Source organism: Oncorhynchus masou, unplaced genomic scaffold, assembly GCF_036934945.1.
Source record: "Oncorhynchus masou masou isolate Uvic2021 unplaced genomic scaffold, UVic_Omas_1.1 unplaced_scaffold_2156, whole genome shotgun sequence".
NCBI lineage: Eukaryota > Metazoa > Chordata > Actinopteri > Salmoniformes > Salmonidae > Oncorhynchus > Oncorhynchus masou.
Genome location: NW_027008633.1, coordinates 1 through 20,135, shown reverse-complemented (window position 1 = coordinate 20,135; position 20,135 = coordinate 1). Strand labels below are relative to the sequence as shown.

The 20,135-nt window shown below is 40.5% G+C and overlaps 1 long non-coding RNA gene and 1 pseudogene across 1 annotated transcript in view; one reads left to right on the top strand and one right to left on the bottom strand.

Annotated features, from left to right (window-relative positions):
- Positions 1–17,443, top strand: part of LOC135533013 (uncharacterized) — a 59,786-nt gene extending 42,343 nt beyond the window's left edge. Inside the window, exon 3 of the long non-coding RNA XR_010454430.1 lies at positions 17,371–17,443. This is a non-coding gene — a long non-coding RNA (uncharacterized LOC135533013). The remainder of the gene's footprint in view (positions 1–17,370) is intronic.
- On the bottom strand, positions 2,961–5,074 carry LOC135533015 (cytochrome P450 2K1-like; annotated as a pseudogene).
- Positions 17,444–20,135: the final 2,692 nt, after the last annotated feature.

Here is a 20,135-nt window from a genome sequence, read left to right as displayed (position 1 = left end):
CTGTTGGATACATTTGTGTTTGACGAAATACAATGCCTTTTCACTGTAAACATATTAACAACAGATTTTCAGCGTACTTATAGAGAAGGGCACTCAACCTTTACTACACTGACACAAATGACTGATGATTGGTTGAAAGAAATGTATAATAAAAAGATTGTGGGAGCTGCACTGTTAAATTTCAGTGCAGCCTTTAATATTAGTGACCATAACGTGTTGAAAAATCCTATGTGTCATGGCTTTCCAACCTCTGCCGTATTGTGGATTCAGAGCTATCTATCTAATTGAACCCAAGGGGTTTTCTTTAATGGAAGCTTCTCTAATGTTAAACATGTAAAGTGTGGTGTACTGCATGGCAGCTCTCTTGGCCCTCTACTCTTTTCTATTATTACCAATGACCTGCCACTGGCATTAAACAGAACCTGTGTGTCATTGTATGCTGATGATTCAACCCTATACCCGTCCGCAAACATAGCTAGTAAAATCACTGTAATCCTAAACAAAGAGTTGCAATCAGATTTAGAATGGGTGGCCAAAAATAAACTTGTCCTGAACATCTCTAAAATGAAGAGAATTTCATTTGGTACAAATCATTCCCTAAGCTCATATCACCAGCTGAATCTGGTAATTAATGGTGTGGCTGTTGAGCAAATTGGAGAGATTAAATTACTTGGTGTTACCTCAGATTGTAAACTGTCATGGTAAAAACATATTCATGCAATGGTTGTATAGATGGGGAGAGGTCTGTCCATAATAAAGAGATGCTCTACTTTTTGGACACCACACTCCACAAAGCAAGTCCTGCAGGCTCTAGTTTGAACTTTTCTTGATTATTGTCCAGTCAAAAGAAGGGCCTAGTTAAGCTGCCCAGAACAGTGGCACATTTAACAATTCATTGTAATCAGAGGGCTAATATAAATGATATGCATGCCAGTCTCTCTTGGCTAAGAGTTGAGGAAAGACCGACTGCATTATTTATTGTTTTTATGAGAAACATTCATGTGTTTGAAATTCCAAATTGTTTGCAAAGTCAATTTACACACAGCACTGACACACACACTTAAGGCGTCCCCATGCTTCCCATCTGAAACACTTCGGAACCATTCGTGCAGATATTATGACGACATTGCAACATTTTCATTCGTTATGACAAGTTTTTTTTGTCTGTTCATGCTCACAAAATATTTACTCAGGGACAGTCGAAGTTCGAGAGCCAAAGTCTATGTCCCTTCGTCGGTCATTGGTCAACAGTAGGGATTATTCAATTTAGTGTTTGTTGTCATTCTGCACCAAACATCTTAGTTAGATGTAAAAATTGCGCGACTAAGATCTTCTTTGTGAAAACCGTAAAAAATGTTTAACAAATTTCTTGAGATTAATTCTGTTTTCTGGCTACGGGCGTCTCAAGATGGACAAACAGTACTTTTACCACTTTTTCTAGTTTTTCATTGAAGGGAGTATGCGAGCACACTCGTTTAGTTCTCCTAGCCAAGTTTGGCTAGAACAAAGTCAAACCGAAGCATGCGGAATCCTTTACTCCAGCCCAGAACAAATTCAAGGAATCTTACAGTGTTATGCAGAGCCATGATTACTTGGAACTCCCTTCCATCTCATATAGTGCATGTGAACAGTGTAGTGGAAATGTCCTGTATTTACCAAATCATGAGAGCAAACCACCACACAAGTCAGAGTTATCATAAAGTCCATCTTTAATTATTATGAGCTCCATCACTCTCTTAGAGTGCTTACACATTGCAACTGAGATCCTTTATAGCAAAGACACACATAGCCAGACAGCATTGACTATAAATGGTCATTCAGCTTTGGTCTCCTAAACTATGTTCTTATCTCGCTCTTGGTACCACTCAGGACCAACACCATTACCTCACCCAATGGCATATATCAAATACACCCCCCCCCTGGACAAGATCACAGAGAGACAGTGACTGGCACACAGACAATGTGGAGCCAAGAGATAATTGGTTCCCCCCCAATCCCCCTTCACATGGTTTAAAAGATATGTTTACATATGAAGACAAGCTTGACCTCTCCCCTTTCTGTGGCTCAAGTAACAGAACCCCTTACAGAGAACAGATAACTGCAAACAGCCAACAGTATTATCCAAAAGAAGACATTCTAATGACAAATATCTCACATAAGCATGCAATAAAATGAATAAAACATTTTATTTATAAATGTTACCTAAAGAATTCTGATTCTGCCACGACAACAGTAAAACCTGGTTTCAAAAAACAAATGAAGTAACACCTCACGGCACAACAGCTCTCCCCCATGTGACCTGTACGTGTAACTGGTAGTTGCACAAAAGCACACTACATGTTAATGTTTTTAAATGTATGTAAATTATACGGTCATTTGTCTGTCATGTATTTTTTATTGTTATGTGTTGGACCCCAGTAAGACTACCTGTCGCCGTTGACGTCGGCAAATGGGGATCCTAATAAAATCTCAAATCAAATAAAATCTGTGAATAACTAAAACAGCTCCTTAAGTAAATGTTCCACATAATTCATATGTCATCTGCGTGTTTGTTTCTGTTAGGAATCTGGCCATATGGATTCTCTCTACCATGACAACAACCTGGTATTAGTGTTGGTAGCACACACACCACAGGAGGCTGCTGAGGGGAGGACGGCTCATAATAATGGCTGGAATGGTGTAAATGGAAAGGTATCAAACATATGGAAACCATGTGTTTGTGTTCGATACCATTCCATTCCAGCCATTACTATGAGCCCATCCTCCCCACTAAAGATGCCACCTGCCACCTCTGACACACACACACACACACACACACACACACACACACACACACACACACACACACACACACACACACACACACACACACACACACACACACACACACACACACACACACACACACACACACACACACACACACACACACACACACACACACACACACACACACACACACACACACACACACACACACACACACACACACAAACAGTAAAGCACTCATGGTGTTAACAGTTATAAACATTGGCAAAGGGACAAATTGAAGCATAGATTATGAAACTAGATAATGTTAACAGCCAGGCAGATGCAACTGCACTTAGAATGTGTTTAGGATGCGTCCCAATACTCTTAAAATGATTATCAATAATGCAGACCTATGCTGAAAATGAAGTAAAATAAACTTCATTCTATTAAAGTATGTTTGACTAATGCTGTCTTCAGTGCAATTAGATCTAAAAAGATAGTCGAAGTAGCCTATGAACTGATCATACACAAAATATGAATGTATGTGTGTGTCGCACAAACTCATTTCAGGGATTGGTTATTATGAGGGTGCATTTAATGTGTAATGTTTCAGTGAATATTCATTTTTTTGATTGAGTTTGCCCCACCAATATTTTCGTGTTAAAATTGCCACTGCATCTCAGATCCGGATCACAGCACACAGCTGGTGAGGTGAAGGATTGAGGGTGAACCCCAGTAATGGTGTTAGGTCCAGATCATCCTCTGTTACTCCAGGAGGAGGAGAGAAACTAAAGCGCTGCAGGAGGGAGGTGAAGAAGAGGAAGAGCTCCATCCTGGCCAGACCCTCCACCAGACACACCCTAAGACCTGCGAGAGAGACCCAAGATATGGAAAATAGCATGAAGTCTGTCCAAATGGCAACCACAATTCCTCTACTTCTTGCAATGAAATAATTTGTTATGTGATGAAGTTGATTACCTGCATAAAAGGCCATGAAGGCGTCCCTCTTGACAAATCCTCCCTGCTCATCCAGAAAGTGGGTGGGGTTAAAGGTGTGGGGGATCTCCCATTCACTATTGCCTTGTTGGACCGATGTCAGTAGAGGAATCAGATGTCCCCTGCAGTGAGAGTGAAGCATAGGACACTGTTATATTCAGAGTAAAATTGATGAAACTTGGTGTCATAAATGAAGTGCACACTTGAAAGGAGTGGATTACAAACATTTCAGGCTTATTTTATTTATTTGATCAGATTTGGACAGCCATGTACATTATCTGACCTTGATGAAGTATCCCTAGAAGGTGACATCTCGGCGAATGTTGTGAGGGATGGCCATGGGTGCAATGTTGGCCAGTCTCTGGGTCTCATGGATCACTGCATCAGTGTAGGGCAGGTTCTTCCTGTCCTCTGCTAAGGGCTGACGACTTCCTATAACCCTGCTGATCTCCTCCAGGACCCGGTCTGAGACAGAAAGGATTTGGAGTTACTGCAGTGAAACTTATAAACCTGAGTTAATTTTTAACCTTTATTAACCCAGCCATCCTAAACTAGTTTCATAACCTCTGCTTCAAGTTAGCCCTTTGCCAATGTTTACAACTTGTAACATCATGAGTGCCTCAGTGTTTTGGCTCAGTGAATATGTGTGTGTGTGCGTTTGTGTTTATATCTATTCTTACCCTGTATATGGGGGTACTTGGCCATTAGCAGCAGACCCCAGCACAGTGGTGTCGGTACCAGCACCAAACAGGTTACCAACACTAAATACCAGGTTGTTGTCATGGTAGAAAGAATCCATATTGCCAGATTCCTAACAGAAACAAAACAGCAGATGACATATGAATTATGCACAACAGTTACTTAAGGAGCTGTTGTAAGTTATTCACAGATAATCAACACATTCTATTAAAGCAGCTTGAGGAACTGTTTGAGTGATTCTGCTGATAAGGACATAACTCTAGTTCTATCCTCTCTCATCTGGCATTCAGTCATTGTACATACATGTTAGTGGTGAACAACTCAAGTTTGTTGTGTTCTGCTGCAGTATCCAAGTGCACCACAGGGTGGAATATTTTTTTCATATTTTGTAAAGTTCTACTGAACAATATCGATGCAACACTTTGTTATGAATGAGTGAGATGCAGATTCTGCATGAAATCTTCATACCTCCAGGGTTTGCTTTCGGGCGAGAACGAGTCCACAAAGCCTCTACACATATGAGGGTTCAGAGTCTCCTTCATGCCCCTCAGCAGCTCTGTCATCTCCATCTTCATATCAGCAACATTCTTTTTCAGATGTGTCAGGTTGTTTATCCACGGACCCAACCAGGGAACATGTTATACATATATACAGAGATACAGGTAGAATATGCATAAAACTCTATTTTAATATCTGCTTAAATAAATGACTTACAACATTATTACACATAACAATATATTATACTCACCAGATATGTAACGATGTGCGCTGAGAGTTGGGAAGCAAGTTCAGGGAGTCAGTGTTTAAATAAATAAAAGCAACACAAAACAAGAAACACGAACAATAAACAGACTTAACACTGGAACAGAAACAATAATGCCTGGGGAAAAACGCAAAGGGAGTGACGTGTGTGTATATATATATATATATATATATATATAGAGAGAGAGAGAGAGAGAGAGAGAGAGAGGTAATCAGGGAGGTGATGGAGTGAGGGGGGGCTGATGATGCGCTGGTGCGCGCGTAACAATGGTGACAAGATAACTATAGCTATATATTAAATACATACATATACATTAATTTACAAGTACATTTTATAAATAAACTAAATGAAATACATACAGTATGTAATTATATATTATGTATAAGTAGTCTAGAGGTTAGACCATCGGGCCAGTAACCGCAAGTTCGCTGGTGCAGGGACCGACGCTGGAGTAGAGAAGCAGGTACAGGGAGTCAACATTTAATGAGGAACAGACATGGAACAGGACACGAGCAGCATCAGAACCGGGTAATACACAGACGTAAGACAATCAATGCAGCAGTGAGGAACAGAGCAAGGAACTGACACATATAGAGAAGGTAATAAACAGGTGATTGAGTCCAGGTGAGTCCAATAAATCTCTGTTGCACGTGTCGATGGAAGGCAGGTGTGTGTAATGATGGTGGCAGGAGTGCGTAATGCAGGGCAGCCTGGCGCCCTCTAGCGCCAGGGGGGAAGAGCGGGGGCAGGTGTGACAGCTGGTTCGAGCACTCAACACTACTTTGCTCCAGAAGTGCTGTACTACTATGGCTGACTCTGTAAAACAACACATTTCACTGCACATATCTGGTGTCTGTGACAATAAAACACACACACACACACACATATACAGTCGTGGCCAAATGTTTTGAGAATGACACAAATATGAATTTTCACAAAGTTCGCTGCTTCAGTGTCTTTAGATATTTTTGTCAGATGTTACTATAGAGTCCTGAAGTATAATTACAAGCATTTCATATTACATAAAATTGATGCAAGAGTCAATATTTGCAGTGTTGACCCTTCTTTTTCAAGACCTGTGCAATCCGTCCAGACATGCTGTCAATTATCTTCTGGGCCACATCCTGACTGATGGCAGCCCATTCTTGCATAATCAATGCTTGGAGTTTGTCAGAATTTGTGGGGTTTTGTTTGTCTACCCGCCTCTTGAGGATTGACCACAAGTTCTCAATGGGATTAAGGTCTGGGGAGTTTCTTGGCCATGGAACCAAAATATCAATGTTTTGTTACCCAAGCCACGTAGTTACTACTTTTGCCGTATGGCAAGGTGCTCCATCATGCTGGAAAAGGCATTGATCATCACCAAATTGTTCCTGGATGGTTGGGAGAAGTTGCTCTCGGAGGATGTGTTGGTACCATTCTTTATTCATGGCTGTGTTCTTTGGCAAAATTGTGAGTGAGCCCACTCCCTTGGCTGAGAAGCAACCCCACACATGAATGGTCTCAGGATGCTTTACTGTTGGCATGACACAGGACTGATGGTAGCGCTCACCTTGTCTTCTCTGGACAAGCTTTTTCCGGATGCCCTAAACAATCGGAAAGGGGATTCATCAGAGAAAATGATTTTACCCCAGTCCTCAGCAGTCCAATCCCTGCACCTTTTGCAGAATATCAGTTTGTCCCTGATGTTTTTCCTGGAGAGAAGTGGCTTCTTTGCTGCCCTTCTTGACACCAGGCCATCCTCCAAAAGTCTTCGCCTCACTGTGCGTGCAGATGCTGTACTGGTGGTGCCCCGATCTCGCAGCTGAATCAACTTTAGGAGATGGTCCTTGCGCTTGCTGGGCTTTCTTGTGCTCCCTGAAGCCTTCTTCACAAGAATTGAAACGCTCTCCTTGAAGTTCTTGATGATCCGTTAAATGGTTGATTTAGGTGCAATCTTACTGGCAGCTATATCCTTGCCTGTGAAGTCCTTGTAGTGAAAGCAATGATGACGGCACGTGTTTCCTTGCAGGTAACCATGGTTGACAGAGGAGGAACCATGATTCCAAGCACCACCCTCCTTTTGATGCTTCCAGTCTGTTATTCAAACTCAATCAACATGACAAAGTGATCTCCAGCCTTGTCCTCGTCAACACTCACACCTGTGTTAACGAGAGAATCACTGACATGATGTCAGCTGGTCCTTTTATGGCAGGGCTGAAATGCAGTAAAATGTTTTTGGGGGATTCAGTTCATTTGCATGGCGAAGAGGGACTTTGCAATTAATTGCAATTCATCTGATTGCTCTTCATAACATTCTGGAATATAAGCAAATTGCCATCATACAAACTGAGGCAGCAGACTTTGTGAAAATGAATATTTGTGTCAATCTCAAAACTTTTGGCCACGACTGTATATAATATATATATACATATATATATAAATAAATATAAATATATATAAATATATAAATATATATATTATGGCAAAGAAGGGGGTCGAGTGATAAATGGCAGATATGTGAGAGCAGAACTAATAAACGGGCTCTGCCCGATCACTAAAATGGCCACCCGGTCAGAACTACAGATCACAAAATGGCCGACCACCAAAACTACAAGTCCCAGAAGCAAGGGGAACCCTCAGAAGGTGGAGCCAACCCACAGATAAAGGGTCAAGAAAAACCAGGAAGAGGAGAAGAGAGTGCTGGAAGGATCTATGAACAATAGAGAAAGAGACAATAGAGATTGGCTGGATTTACCGTGTATGAGCTGGACTGTTTTGGACTTACCTGTTGGCGTTTGGACCTGGACCTACCGAGAACCCGATTCGTGTAACAAACCCTGCTCTCCTTGACCTCGCCTACGGCCTGGGTGGACCAGGACGGAGAAACAAACACACAGGTACTGTCCTGTTCGAAAGAATTCTCATTCTTGGGTGATTTGGTGACAGTTTACCACTTAGTTTGTGACAAATGCTCCTAACCTTGAAGAGGTTTGCCTCAATATATGTATATATCACACACACACACACACACACACACACACACACACACACACACACACACACACACACACACACACACACACACACACACACACACAGTGCATTGGCAAATAATTCAGACCCCTTGCCTTCTTGTACATTTTGTTACTTAACAGCCTTATTCTAAAATTGATTAAATAGAACAAATCCTCAGAAATCTACACACAATACCCCATAAAAATCTGAAATCCCTTATTTACATAAGTATTCAAACCTTTTGCTATGAGACACAAAATTGAGTTCAGGTGCATCATGTTTCCATTGCTCATCCTTGAGATGTTTCTACAACTTGATTGGAGTCCATCTGTGGTCAATTCAATTGAATGGCACAAACCTGTCTATATAAGGGCCCACAGTTTACAGTTCATGTCAGAGCAAAAACCAAGTCATGAGGTCAAAGGATTTAGTCCGTAGAGTGCCGAGACAGGATTGTGTCGAGGCACAGATCTTGGGACGAGTACCAAAACATTTCTGCTACATTGAAGGTATACAAGAACACAGTGGCCTCCATCATTCTTAAATGGACGAAGTTTGGAACCACTAATACTCTTACTAGAGCTGGCCACTTGGCCAAACTGAGTAATTGGCAGAGAAGGGCCTTGGTCACCTCCCTGACCAATATCCCAATTGTCACTCTGACAGAGCTCTAGAGTTCCTCTGTGGAGATGGGAGAACCTTCCAGGAGGACAACCATCTCTGCACCACTCCATCAATCAAGCCTTTATGGTAAATTGGCCCAATGGAAGCCACTCCTCAGTAAAAGGCACATGACACCCCACTTGGAGTTTGCCAAAAGGCACCTATGACTCTCAGACCATGAGAAACAAGATTCTCTGGTCTGATGATACCAAGATTGCCATGAATGCCAAGCGATACATCTGGAGGAAACCTGGCATCATCCCTACGGTGAAGCATGGTGGTGGCAGCATCATGCTGTGGGGATGTTTTTCAGAGGCAGGGACTGGGAGACTAGTCAGGATCAAGGAAAAGATGAACGGAGCAAGGTACAGAGAGATCCTTGATGAAAACCTGCTCCAGGGAGCCCAGGACATCAGATTGGGGCAAAGGTTCACCTTCCAACAGAACAATGACCCTAAGCAAACAGCCAAGACAACCTCGGAGTGGCTTCGGGACAAGTCTCTGAATATTCTTGAGTGGCCCAGCCAGAGCCCGGACTTGATCCCGATCAAACATCCCTGGAGAGACCTGAAAATAGCTGTGCAGCAACGCTCCCATCCAACCTGAAAGAGCTTGAGAGGATCTCCAGAGAAGAATGGGAGAAACACTCCAATACAGGTGTGCCAAGCTTGTAGCATCATACCCAAAAAGCTCGAAGCTGTAATGTCTGCCAAAGGTGCTTCAACAAAGTACTGAGTAAAGGGTCTGAATACTTACGTAAATTGTATATTTCCATTTTTTATTTGTAATACATTTTCTAAAATAATGAAAATAAATGGGGCTTTTGTGGGGTATTGTCCGTAGATTGATGAGGGGAAAAATATTTTATACATTTAAGTGGCTGTAACCTAACAAAATGTGGAAAAAGTCAAGGGGCCTGAATACTTTCTATAGGCACTGTGTATATATGTGAAATATGTCACGGCCTCCACCGAAGTTGGTCCCTCTCCTTGTTTGGGCGGCGTTCGGTGAAGTCACCGACCTAGCCATCGCTGCTCCTCTTTTCAGTTTCCTTTGGTTTTGTCTTGTCTTGTATCACACAACATCCCATGCATAGTCCCATGGGATGTTGGCTATCAACAACAACTCCTATGACTAATTGGGAATGGGACGCAAGCGTAGGATTGATCACCCTGTCGCTGGCCGCCTTTGGGGAGGGTGTATAGTGTGAAAGGCCGAAACACCCGAGGAACCAAAGGTACACTACTGACGATGCGCTCCCCAAATTTCAGCAGGCTCACTGTTCATGAACTCTTGGAAGTGCTTGCACAAAGGATAGTAACATCTCATCCTGTGTTCTTGGAATCACACCTGGTTCCAATCCCATTCATTACATGTTGTGTATTTAACCCTCTGTTCCCCCTCATTTTCCTTGTCTGTGATTGTTTGTTTGTAAGCACTGTTCAAGATATGTTCTGGTGTGCGACGGATTTTGTACCCCCATATTTTGGTTTTCTGAGTTATTGGGCACTTATTTAACTGCTTCGTTTATACCAAGTTCGATCTCCTGCGCCTGACTTCCCTGCCACCAGCACGCACCCTTACAATATATGTACCAGTCAAAAGTTTGGACCCACCTACTCATTCAAGGTTTCTTCTTTATTTGTACTATTTTCTACATTGTAGAATAATAGTGAAGATATCAACATTATGAAATAATGCATATGGAATAATTTAGTAACCAAAAGTGTTAAACAAATCAAAATATGTTATATTTGAGATTCTTCAAAGTAGCCATCCTTTGCCTTGATGACAGTTTTGCACACTCTTGGCATTCTCTCAACCAGCTTCATGAGCTAGTCACCTGGAATGCCTTTTAATTAACAGGTGTGCCTTGTTTAAAGTTTATTTGTGGAATTTATTTCCTTCTTAATGAGTTTGAGCTCATCAGTTGTGTTGTCACATGTTAGGGGTGGTATACAGAAGATAAACCTGGTAAAAGACCAAGTCCATATTATGGCAAGAACAGCTCATATAAGCAAAGAGACATGAAAGTCCATCATTACTTTAAGACATGAAGCTCAGTCATTCCGCGAAAATGTCAAGAACTTTGAAAGTCTCTTCTAGTGCAGTCGCAAAAACCCTCAAGCGCTGTGATGAAACTGGCTCTCATGAGGACCAGCACAGGAAAGTAAGACCCCGAGTTACCTGTGTTGCAGAGGACAAGTTTAATTAGAGTTATCTGCACTTCAGATTGCAGCCCAAATAAATGCTTCACAAAGTTCAAGTAACAGACACATCAACATCAACTGTTCAGAGGAGACTACGTGAATCAGGCCTTCATTGCTCCAAAGAAACCACTAGTAAAGGACACCAATTAGAAGACGAGAATTGCTTGGGCCAAGAAACACAAGCAATGGACATTAGACCAGCGGAAATCTGTCTTTTGGTCTGATGAGACCAAATTTGAGATTTTTGGTTCCAACCACCGTGTCTTTGTGAGACACAGAGTAGGTGAATGGATGATCTCTGCATGTGTGGTTCCCACCTTGAAGCATGGAGGAGGAGGTGTGATGGTGTGGGGGTGCTTTGCTGAGGACAATGTCTGTGATTTCTTTATAGTTCAAGGAACACTTGACCAGCATGGCTACCACAGTATTCTGCTGCGATACGCCATCCCATCTGATTTGCTCTTAGTGGGACTATCATTTGTTTTTCAACAGGACCATGACCAAAACCACATCTTCAGGCTTTGTAAGGGCTATTTGACCAGGAAGGAGAGTGATGGAGTGCTCACCTGACCTTAACTCAATTGAGATTGTTTGGGATGACCGCAGTGTGAATGAAAAGTAGCCAACAAGTGCTCAGCATATATGGGAACTCATTCAAGACTGTTGGAAAAGCATTCCAGGTGAAGCTGGTTGAGAGAATGACAAGAGTGTGCAAGCTGTCATTAAGGCAGCTTTGCACACTCTTGTAATGGCTACTTTGAAGAATCTCAAATATAATATATATTTTGATTTGTTTAACACTTTTTTGGTTACTACATTATTCCATATGTGTTATTTCATCATTTTGATGTCTTCACTGTTATTCTACAATGTAGAAAATAGTACAAATAAAGAAAAACCCTTGAATGAGTAGGTGTGTCCAAACTTTTGACTGGTACTGCATGTCGGTTGTTTTGCTTCAGGATGCTCACAGGCCTCACAAGACTCATCTAACTGAAGAAAAAGCCTCCTTCACTCACACCGCCAAACTCACCCTTGTAAAACTGACTATCCTACTGATCCTCGATCTTCGGCAATGTCATCTACAAAATAGCTTCCAATACTCTACTCAGCAAACTGGATGCAGTCTATCACAGTGCCATCCGTTTTGTTACCAAATCACCTTATACCACACACCACTGCAACCTCGTCGGCTGGCCCTAACTACATAATCGTCTACAGGCCCACTGGCTCCAGGTCATCTATAAGTTTATGCTAGGTAATGCTCCGCCTTAACTTAGTTCACTGGTCACGATAACAACACCCACCCGTAGCACACGTTCCAGCAGGTATATCTCACTGATCATCCCCAAAGCCAACACCTAATTTGGCCGCCTTTCCTTCCAGTTCTCTGCTGCCAGTGACTGGAACGAATTGCAAAAATCGCTGAAGTTTGGAGACTTTTTTATTTCCTTCACCAACTTTAAACATCAGCTATCTGAGCAGCTAAACAATCGCTGCAGTGGTACATAGTCCATCTGTAAATAGCCCACCCAATCTACCTACCTCATCCCCATATTGTTTTTATTTACTTTTCTGCTCTTTTGCACACCAGTATCTCTACTTGCACATCATCATCTGCTCATTTATCACTCCAGTGTTAATCTGCTAAATTGTAATTATTCACTCCTGTGGCCTATTTATTGCCTACCTCCTCATTCCATTTGCATACAATGTATATAGACTTTATTTTTTTCTACTGTGTTATTGACTTGTTCATTGTGCTATTGGCTTGTTTATTGTTTACTCCATGTGTAACTTTGTTGTTGTCTGTCACACTGTTTTGCTTTATCTTGGCAAGGTCGCAGTTGTAAATGAGAACTTGCTCTCAACTAGCCTACCTGGTTTTAAATAAAGGTGAAATAATACAAATTTAAAAAATGAATGGAAGTAAAGTGCCTTCAGAAAGTATTCACACCCCTTAACTTTTTCCACATTGTTGTGTTACAGCCTGAATTTAAAATAGATTCAAATGAGAGTTTTTGTCACTGGCCTTCACACCCCATAATGTCAACATGGAATTATGTTTTCTATTTTTTGTCATTTTCTTTTTTACAAATTAATTAAAAATGGAAAGCTGAAATGTCTTGAGGTAGTAAGTATTCAACCCCTTTGCTTTGACAAGCTTAAATTTAAATTAAATAAGTTAATGAGTAAAACGTATTATGGCTGGGGGCAGTAATATCAATATATTAGCAACTGGGACTGAGGAGCAGGCCGTTCACTCTGGGCACCTCTTTGCACCTTATTCATCCAAGTAGTGGATTTTTTTCTCAGGTTTATGGCCTGCTCTTCAGTCCCAGTTGCTAATATATTCATATTATTAGTACATTTGGATAGAAAACACTCTGAAGTTTCTAAAACTGATTGAATGATGTATGTGGGTATAACAGAACTCATATGGCAGGCATAAACCTGAGAAAAAATCCAAACAGGAAGTGGAAAAACTGAGGTTGGTCGAATTTCAACTCAGTCCCTATCAAATACACAGTGGAATATGGGGCAAATTGCACTTCCTAAGGCTTCCACTAGATGTCAACCGTCTTTAGAAACTAGAATGAGGCTTCTACTGTGATGTGGGGCTGAATGAGTCAGGTGTCTGGCAGAGAGCCATGGGCTGGTAATGCGCATTTCACATGAGAGGTTGCTCCGTTCCATTGCTTTTCTACAGACAATGGAATTCTCCGGTTGGAACGTTATTGAAGATTTATGATAAAAAGATCCTAAAGATTGATTCTATACTTAGTTTGAAATGTTTCTACGAACTGTAATATGACTTTTTGAACCTTTCGTCCTACGTTCGGCTGGACCTATACGAGCGTTTGGATTTGTGTACTAAACGCCCTAACAAAAGTAGCTATTTGGACCTAAATGTTGGACATTATCGAACAAATCAAACATTTTATTGTGGAACTAGGATTCCTGTGAGTGCATTCTGATGAAGATCATCAAAGGTAAGTGAATATTTATAATCTTCTTTCTGATTTCTGTTGACTCCAACATGGCGGATAAATGTATTTGTTTTCTGAGCGCCGATCTCAGATTATTGCATGGTTTGCTTTTTCTGTAAAGCTTTTTTGAAATCTGACACAGCGGTTGTGTTAATAAGGAGAAATACAGCTATAATTCCATGTGTAACACTTGTATTTTCATCAATATTTATGAAGAGTATTTCTTTGAAATTGATGTGGCTATGCAAAATCACTGGATGTTTTTGTAACTACTGAACATAACGCATCAATGTAAACTCAGATTTTTTAATATAAATATGAACTTTATCAAACAAAACATACTTGTATTGTGTTACATGAAGTCCTATGAGTGTCATCTGATGAAGATCATCAAAGGTTAGTGATTAATTTTATCTCTTTGTGCTTTTTGTGAATCCTATCTTTGGCTGGAAAAATGTCTGTGTTTTTCTGTGGTTTGGTGGTGACCTAACATAATCATTTGTGGTGCTTTCACTGTAAAGCATTTTTGATATCAGACACTGTGGCTGGAATAACGAGAATTTTATCTTTAAAACGGTATAAGATACTTGTATGCTTGAGGAATTTTAATTGAGATTTTTGTTTTGAATTTGGCACCCTGCACTTTCACTGGCTGTTGTCATATCGATCCCGTTAACGGGATTTCAGCCCTAAGAAGTTGTTTAACAAGTCACCTAATAAGTTGCATGGACTCCCTCTGTGTTTAACATGATTTTTCAATGACTACCTCATCTCTGTACCCCAGACATACAATAATCGGTAAGGTCCCTCAATCGAGCAGTGAATTTTAAACACAGATTCAACCACAAAGACCAGGGAGGTTTTCCAATGCCTCACAGAGAAGGGCACCTATTGGTAGATGGGTAAAAACCACCATGGTGTTAGGAATTACACTTTGGATGTGTATCAATACACCCAGTAACAACAAAGATACACGCTTCCTTCCTAACTCAGTTGCCAGAGAGGAAGGAAACCACTCAGAGATTTCACCATGAGGCCAATGGGGACTTTAAAACAGTTACAGAGTTTAATGACTGACTATGAGAACTAAGGATGGATCAATAATATAGTAGCTACTCCACAATACTAACCTAATTGACAGAGTGAAAGGAAGAACCTGTTCAGAATAAAAAATATTCCAAAACATACATCCTGTTTGCAACAAGGCACTAAAGTAATACTGTGTGTTTGCAGCAAATCCAATACAACACATTACTGAGTACCACTCTCACTTTTCCACGGGCCATTCAGTTGTACAACTGACTAGGTATCCCCCTTTCCCCTTTCCATATTTTCAAGCATAGTGGTGGCTGTATCATATTATGGGTATGCTTTTAATCGTTAAGGACTGGGGAGTAATGCAGGATAAAAAATAAACGGAATAGAACTAAGCAAAGGAGAAATCCTAAAGGGAAAAACTGGTTCAGTCTGCTTTCCACTTGACACTGGGAGATGAATTAACCTAAAACACAAGGCCAAATCTAAACTGGAGTTCCTTACCAAGAAGATAGTGAATGTTCATGTGGACGAAATTACATTTTTGACTTATATCTACTTGAAAATCTATGACAAGACCTGAAAATGATTGTCTCGCAATGATCAACAACCAATTTGACATAGTTGAAGAATTTTTCTTAAGAGTAATGTGTTAATGATGCACAATCCAGGTGTGGAAAGCCCTTAGACTTACCCAGAAAGACTGACAGCTGTAATCGCTGCCAAAGATGCTTCTACAAAGTATTGACTCAGGGGTGTGAATAGTTACAGCAAAAGCTTACATACACTCAATTAGTTTTTTGTAGCATTGCCTTTAAATTGTTTAACCCAAACGTTTACAACAAAACCAAAACCTAATAATTATGATAATCCCCTCAAATCATTTGTTTTAAATTTCCTCTATGTTTCATGTAACTCATTCAGTCTTTCTCCAAATTGCCTCCCCAAAATACTTTATAGCCTGCCATTACACTCACACAACTGTGATAAACGTGCACTGTCCCTTTAAAATAAAACACGCCCAGCCAGCCATACCCTATTGTAGACCTTTCATTGTTCCCCATAATGAAAACAGATCATGTTTAGAATATGTTAACTTCTTGTTCGAATTCACTGGCGTTAGTTACCTAACCAAAAATCAATACCCGGGAAACAACCACAACTTTATACGATACAACTATTCTTACCTCCCTATATTATAGCCAAATATAGCCCAATGGACCGCCTAGCAATAATGTTGCTAGCTGTAGCATCTATTCAGACTATCCTGACGATATTCAGCTACTTTTTAAAAATGTATTTGGAACTTTTAGCCACTTTTGAAAAGTGACTCAAAGCTATAATGCACACGTTTTCCTCTAAATGCCACAACTAATTTTCTCTGTCATAATTTGAGGAACATTATTGTGTATTCAATGTAATTACGCCGCAAGTCAGCCTGCCTCTCTAGCAATGTTCGTACTTATCACTATCTATGTGTATATATTGTTAGAGTTGCGTAAATTCGAATCTGGTATCAGGATAAATATAACAATGAGTCACCGATTGTATACTATGAATTTTTCATTAGCTAAGCAATAAATGGCAAATGCAACGTTCGTATATATACGGGCTCACTGTAATACCACGCAGGGCAGAACAGGGAGCTGACAGGATGTACATAAACAGTTGTTTTTATACTGTGATAGGCCAACAGATGGGTTGGAACTATGTCTATCGCAGTAGAGGCTGAGCGTGGTTTAGACTTGCTCAGCCTATCGCAGGCTCCCTCCGTCCATGTATAGGTTCTTACTGTTCTGGTATCGCAGCCTAGTTATAACAGTTGCTCAGTTCCTGCTATTGTGTTGTTCAGTATTTTTCCATGTCAGTTAAACCTCGTGATGACCACCCCTCCCTATACCTAATTGACCACAACTTTGTAAGATACAGCAAGTCACACCATGTGCTCAATATTGTTACATACAAACACAAGGACAAAGCATCTGCTGGGCTGTTATATACAATTTTGCAACATGCAGGTCACACCATGTTATTCAGTTCTTGTCACACACACAAACAGGCAAGTAGATGTAGCAAGCAGTTGTTTAATCTCATGATGATGCTCAAGTGCACAAATGCAGATACTTCACACAGCCAAGATCAGATAATATTTAATCATAGATATATGGTAATGGCTATAATGTAAAATACAGAATCCCACAATATTTCTATGACCTATGTATGTGCTATATGCTATTACCTAGTGAGACAGATTTTTTTGTTTGAGGAATCTTGGAGTGTTATGATTCAAACAAACTGAGGAGCTATTTTCTGCAAGGACAGCACGTACTTCTGGACGGGTAAGTGCTAATGCCGTTTTATGAAATATAACAAAAAAGATATATTATATATGAAAATAAAAATATTATATATATATATATATATTTTCTTCCCATGTCAGATTATATTTAACTTTTTTTTTTTATTCAAATGGAATGGAGTAGAACATCAAACACACACATGGCCACTGCGCCTGCTACTCCTCTCCATTTCCATATGAAATAGCCATTGGGTGCTGTTCAGGAGAGGGCAGGCCCACAACAATTGCCGAAGTTGAATGGAACAGCACTTCACCTTAGTGACTATTCCCTCTGCTCTATACAATACATATCTGTTTATTTTATGTGATGATAAAAGGCTCATACAATACAATTTTTTTATGTTGTCTTTCACAGTGATAGCAACTCTGACTGGGAGCCCCCGGTGCCAAGCTGCCCGCTCTACCCCTGCCCCCAGTGGTGTTCACATGCCACAGTTCATTACTGCAGGCATGACTGTGCCTCAGGGCCAAAAGGGCACAGCATGGAGGCGTCGTTGTGTTCTGTGTCGCATGAAATGCACCACTTGTTCAGTTTGCCTCTGCTTTACATCAGAAAGAGACTTGGCACAGGCAGCAAAATATTGTGACGAGGACTTCCAAAGGGTGTACTGTTTTAAAAAAAATATTTATTTTCTAATATTTAAACATTTTGTGTGTGTGTTAGAATTGCTTTTTGATATGTTGTATATAGTTATTTGCACATCTGTATATAGTTATAGGTCCTTTCACCAATTTGGCCACTTGGGTACATTTGGGCAACTTGTGTGGGACACCTGGGTGACTTCATGCTAAATGTCATGTAGCTCACCCATTCCTGAAGTTATCAGTCTGAAACTTTGCACACCTACAGTTGCCCTGTTGTGTTATCCATCAAAATCTCCAGCATCCTATCTGAATGTGTGGCTATTCTAGTAAATGTGAAGATGATACTACAACAATAAAAAACAGAAAATGTATGCTCTTTCTCTTTTCTTCCACCAGATCTACTGTGTTATATTCTCCCACATTCAATTAACATTTCCACAAACTTCAGAATGTTTCCATTCAAGTGATACCAAGAATATGCATATCCTTGCCTCTGGGGCTGAGCTACAGGCAGTTAGATCAGGGTTTGTCTTCAGGTGGAAATTGAGAACAAAGGGATGCAGCCATAACAGGTTAATTAATCTCGGGCGAACATGCCTCTCATGATTAATGACGGTATGGGTTCCCAAGCGGGAACTACAACCCCCCCCCCCCCCGTTCAACGGTGGCGCACAGAATGCAAAAACATTCTTAGAAATATTTAACCTCCACACATTAACAAGTCCAATAGCTCAAATGAAAGAAACACCTTGTTCATCTACCCAGCGTGTCAGATTTCTAAAATGTTTTACGGCGAAAACATAGCACATATTTATGTCAAACCACCACAAAGACACAGACGATATGCAGCCATTTTGTTGAACAAAAGATGCAATCACAAACGCAGGATTAAAAGAAATCATTCACTAACCTTTTGAAAATCTTCATCAGATGACATTAATATGACATGTTACACAGTACTTTTTTTTTTTCGATAATATGCAACTTATATCCATAAATCTCGTTTTACATTGATGCCATGTTCAGAAAATTCTCCAAAATGTCAGAAGAAATTACAGAAAGCTACGCCAGATAACAGAAATACACATCATAAACTTTGACTAAAGATACATGTTCTACATATAGTTAGAAAGATACACAGGTTCTTAATGCAACCGCTGTGTCACTTTTTTTTTAACGTTACGGAATTAGTTCACGATGCAATAATCTGAGATGGCGCTCAGACGTAAACAATATTTCTCCGCTATGTTGGAGTCAACAGAAATACAAAATTACAACATAAATATTCCCTTACCTTTGATGGTCTTCGAACAGAATGTAGTGGAAGGAGTCATACTTACCCAATATACTTACCCGCTCTGTGAGCTTGTGTGGCCTACCACTTCGCAGTTGAGACGTTGTTGTTCCTAATTCTTTCCACTTCACAATAACAGCACTTACAGTTGACCGGGGCAGCTCTGGCAGGGCAGAAATGTGACAATCTGACTTGTTGGAAAGGTGGCATCCTATGACAGTGCCATGTTTACAGTCACTGAGCTCTTCAGTAAGAACCATTCTACTGTCAATGTTTGTTTATGGAGATTGCATGGCTGTGTTCTCGATTTTCCTTCCCTGTAAGCAACGGGTGTGGCTGAAATAGCCAAATCCACAAATTTGAAGGTGTGTCCACATATTTTAGTATATATAGTGTATATATTTTAAATCAAATAGCCTAGTACAAACACTAAAACTTTTCAAATCAAAAGGCTAATGCACAGAACAACGTGGACAGTTGGGTTCATCTCAAATTCAGTACCATTGGACAGCAAGATAATGAACTAAAGCACTGATCATCAGGAATGAGATCAGAATGAGTGCTAAGGCCTACATTTGAACACAACCGCGGAAGCTTCAGGTATTTGTGGTGCTCACCAACAGGGATGTAAACACATTTGTGCTCAGATTTTGCGGAAAATAAGCTTTTTCTGCATATGGAACATTTCCGGCATCTTTTATTTCAGCTCATGAAACATGGGACCAACACTTTACATGTTGCGTTTCTATTTCTGTTCAGTATATTTAGGATGCAAGTGTGGGTATTCAGACCT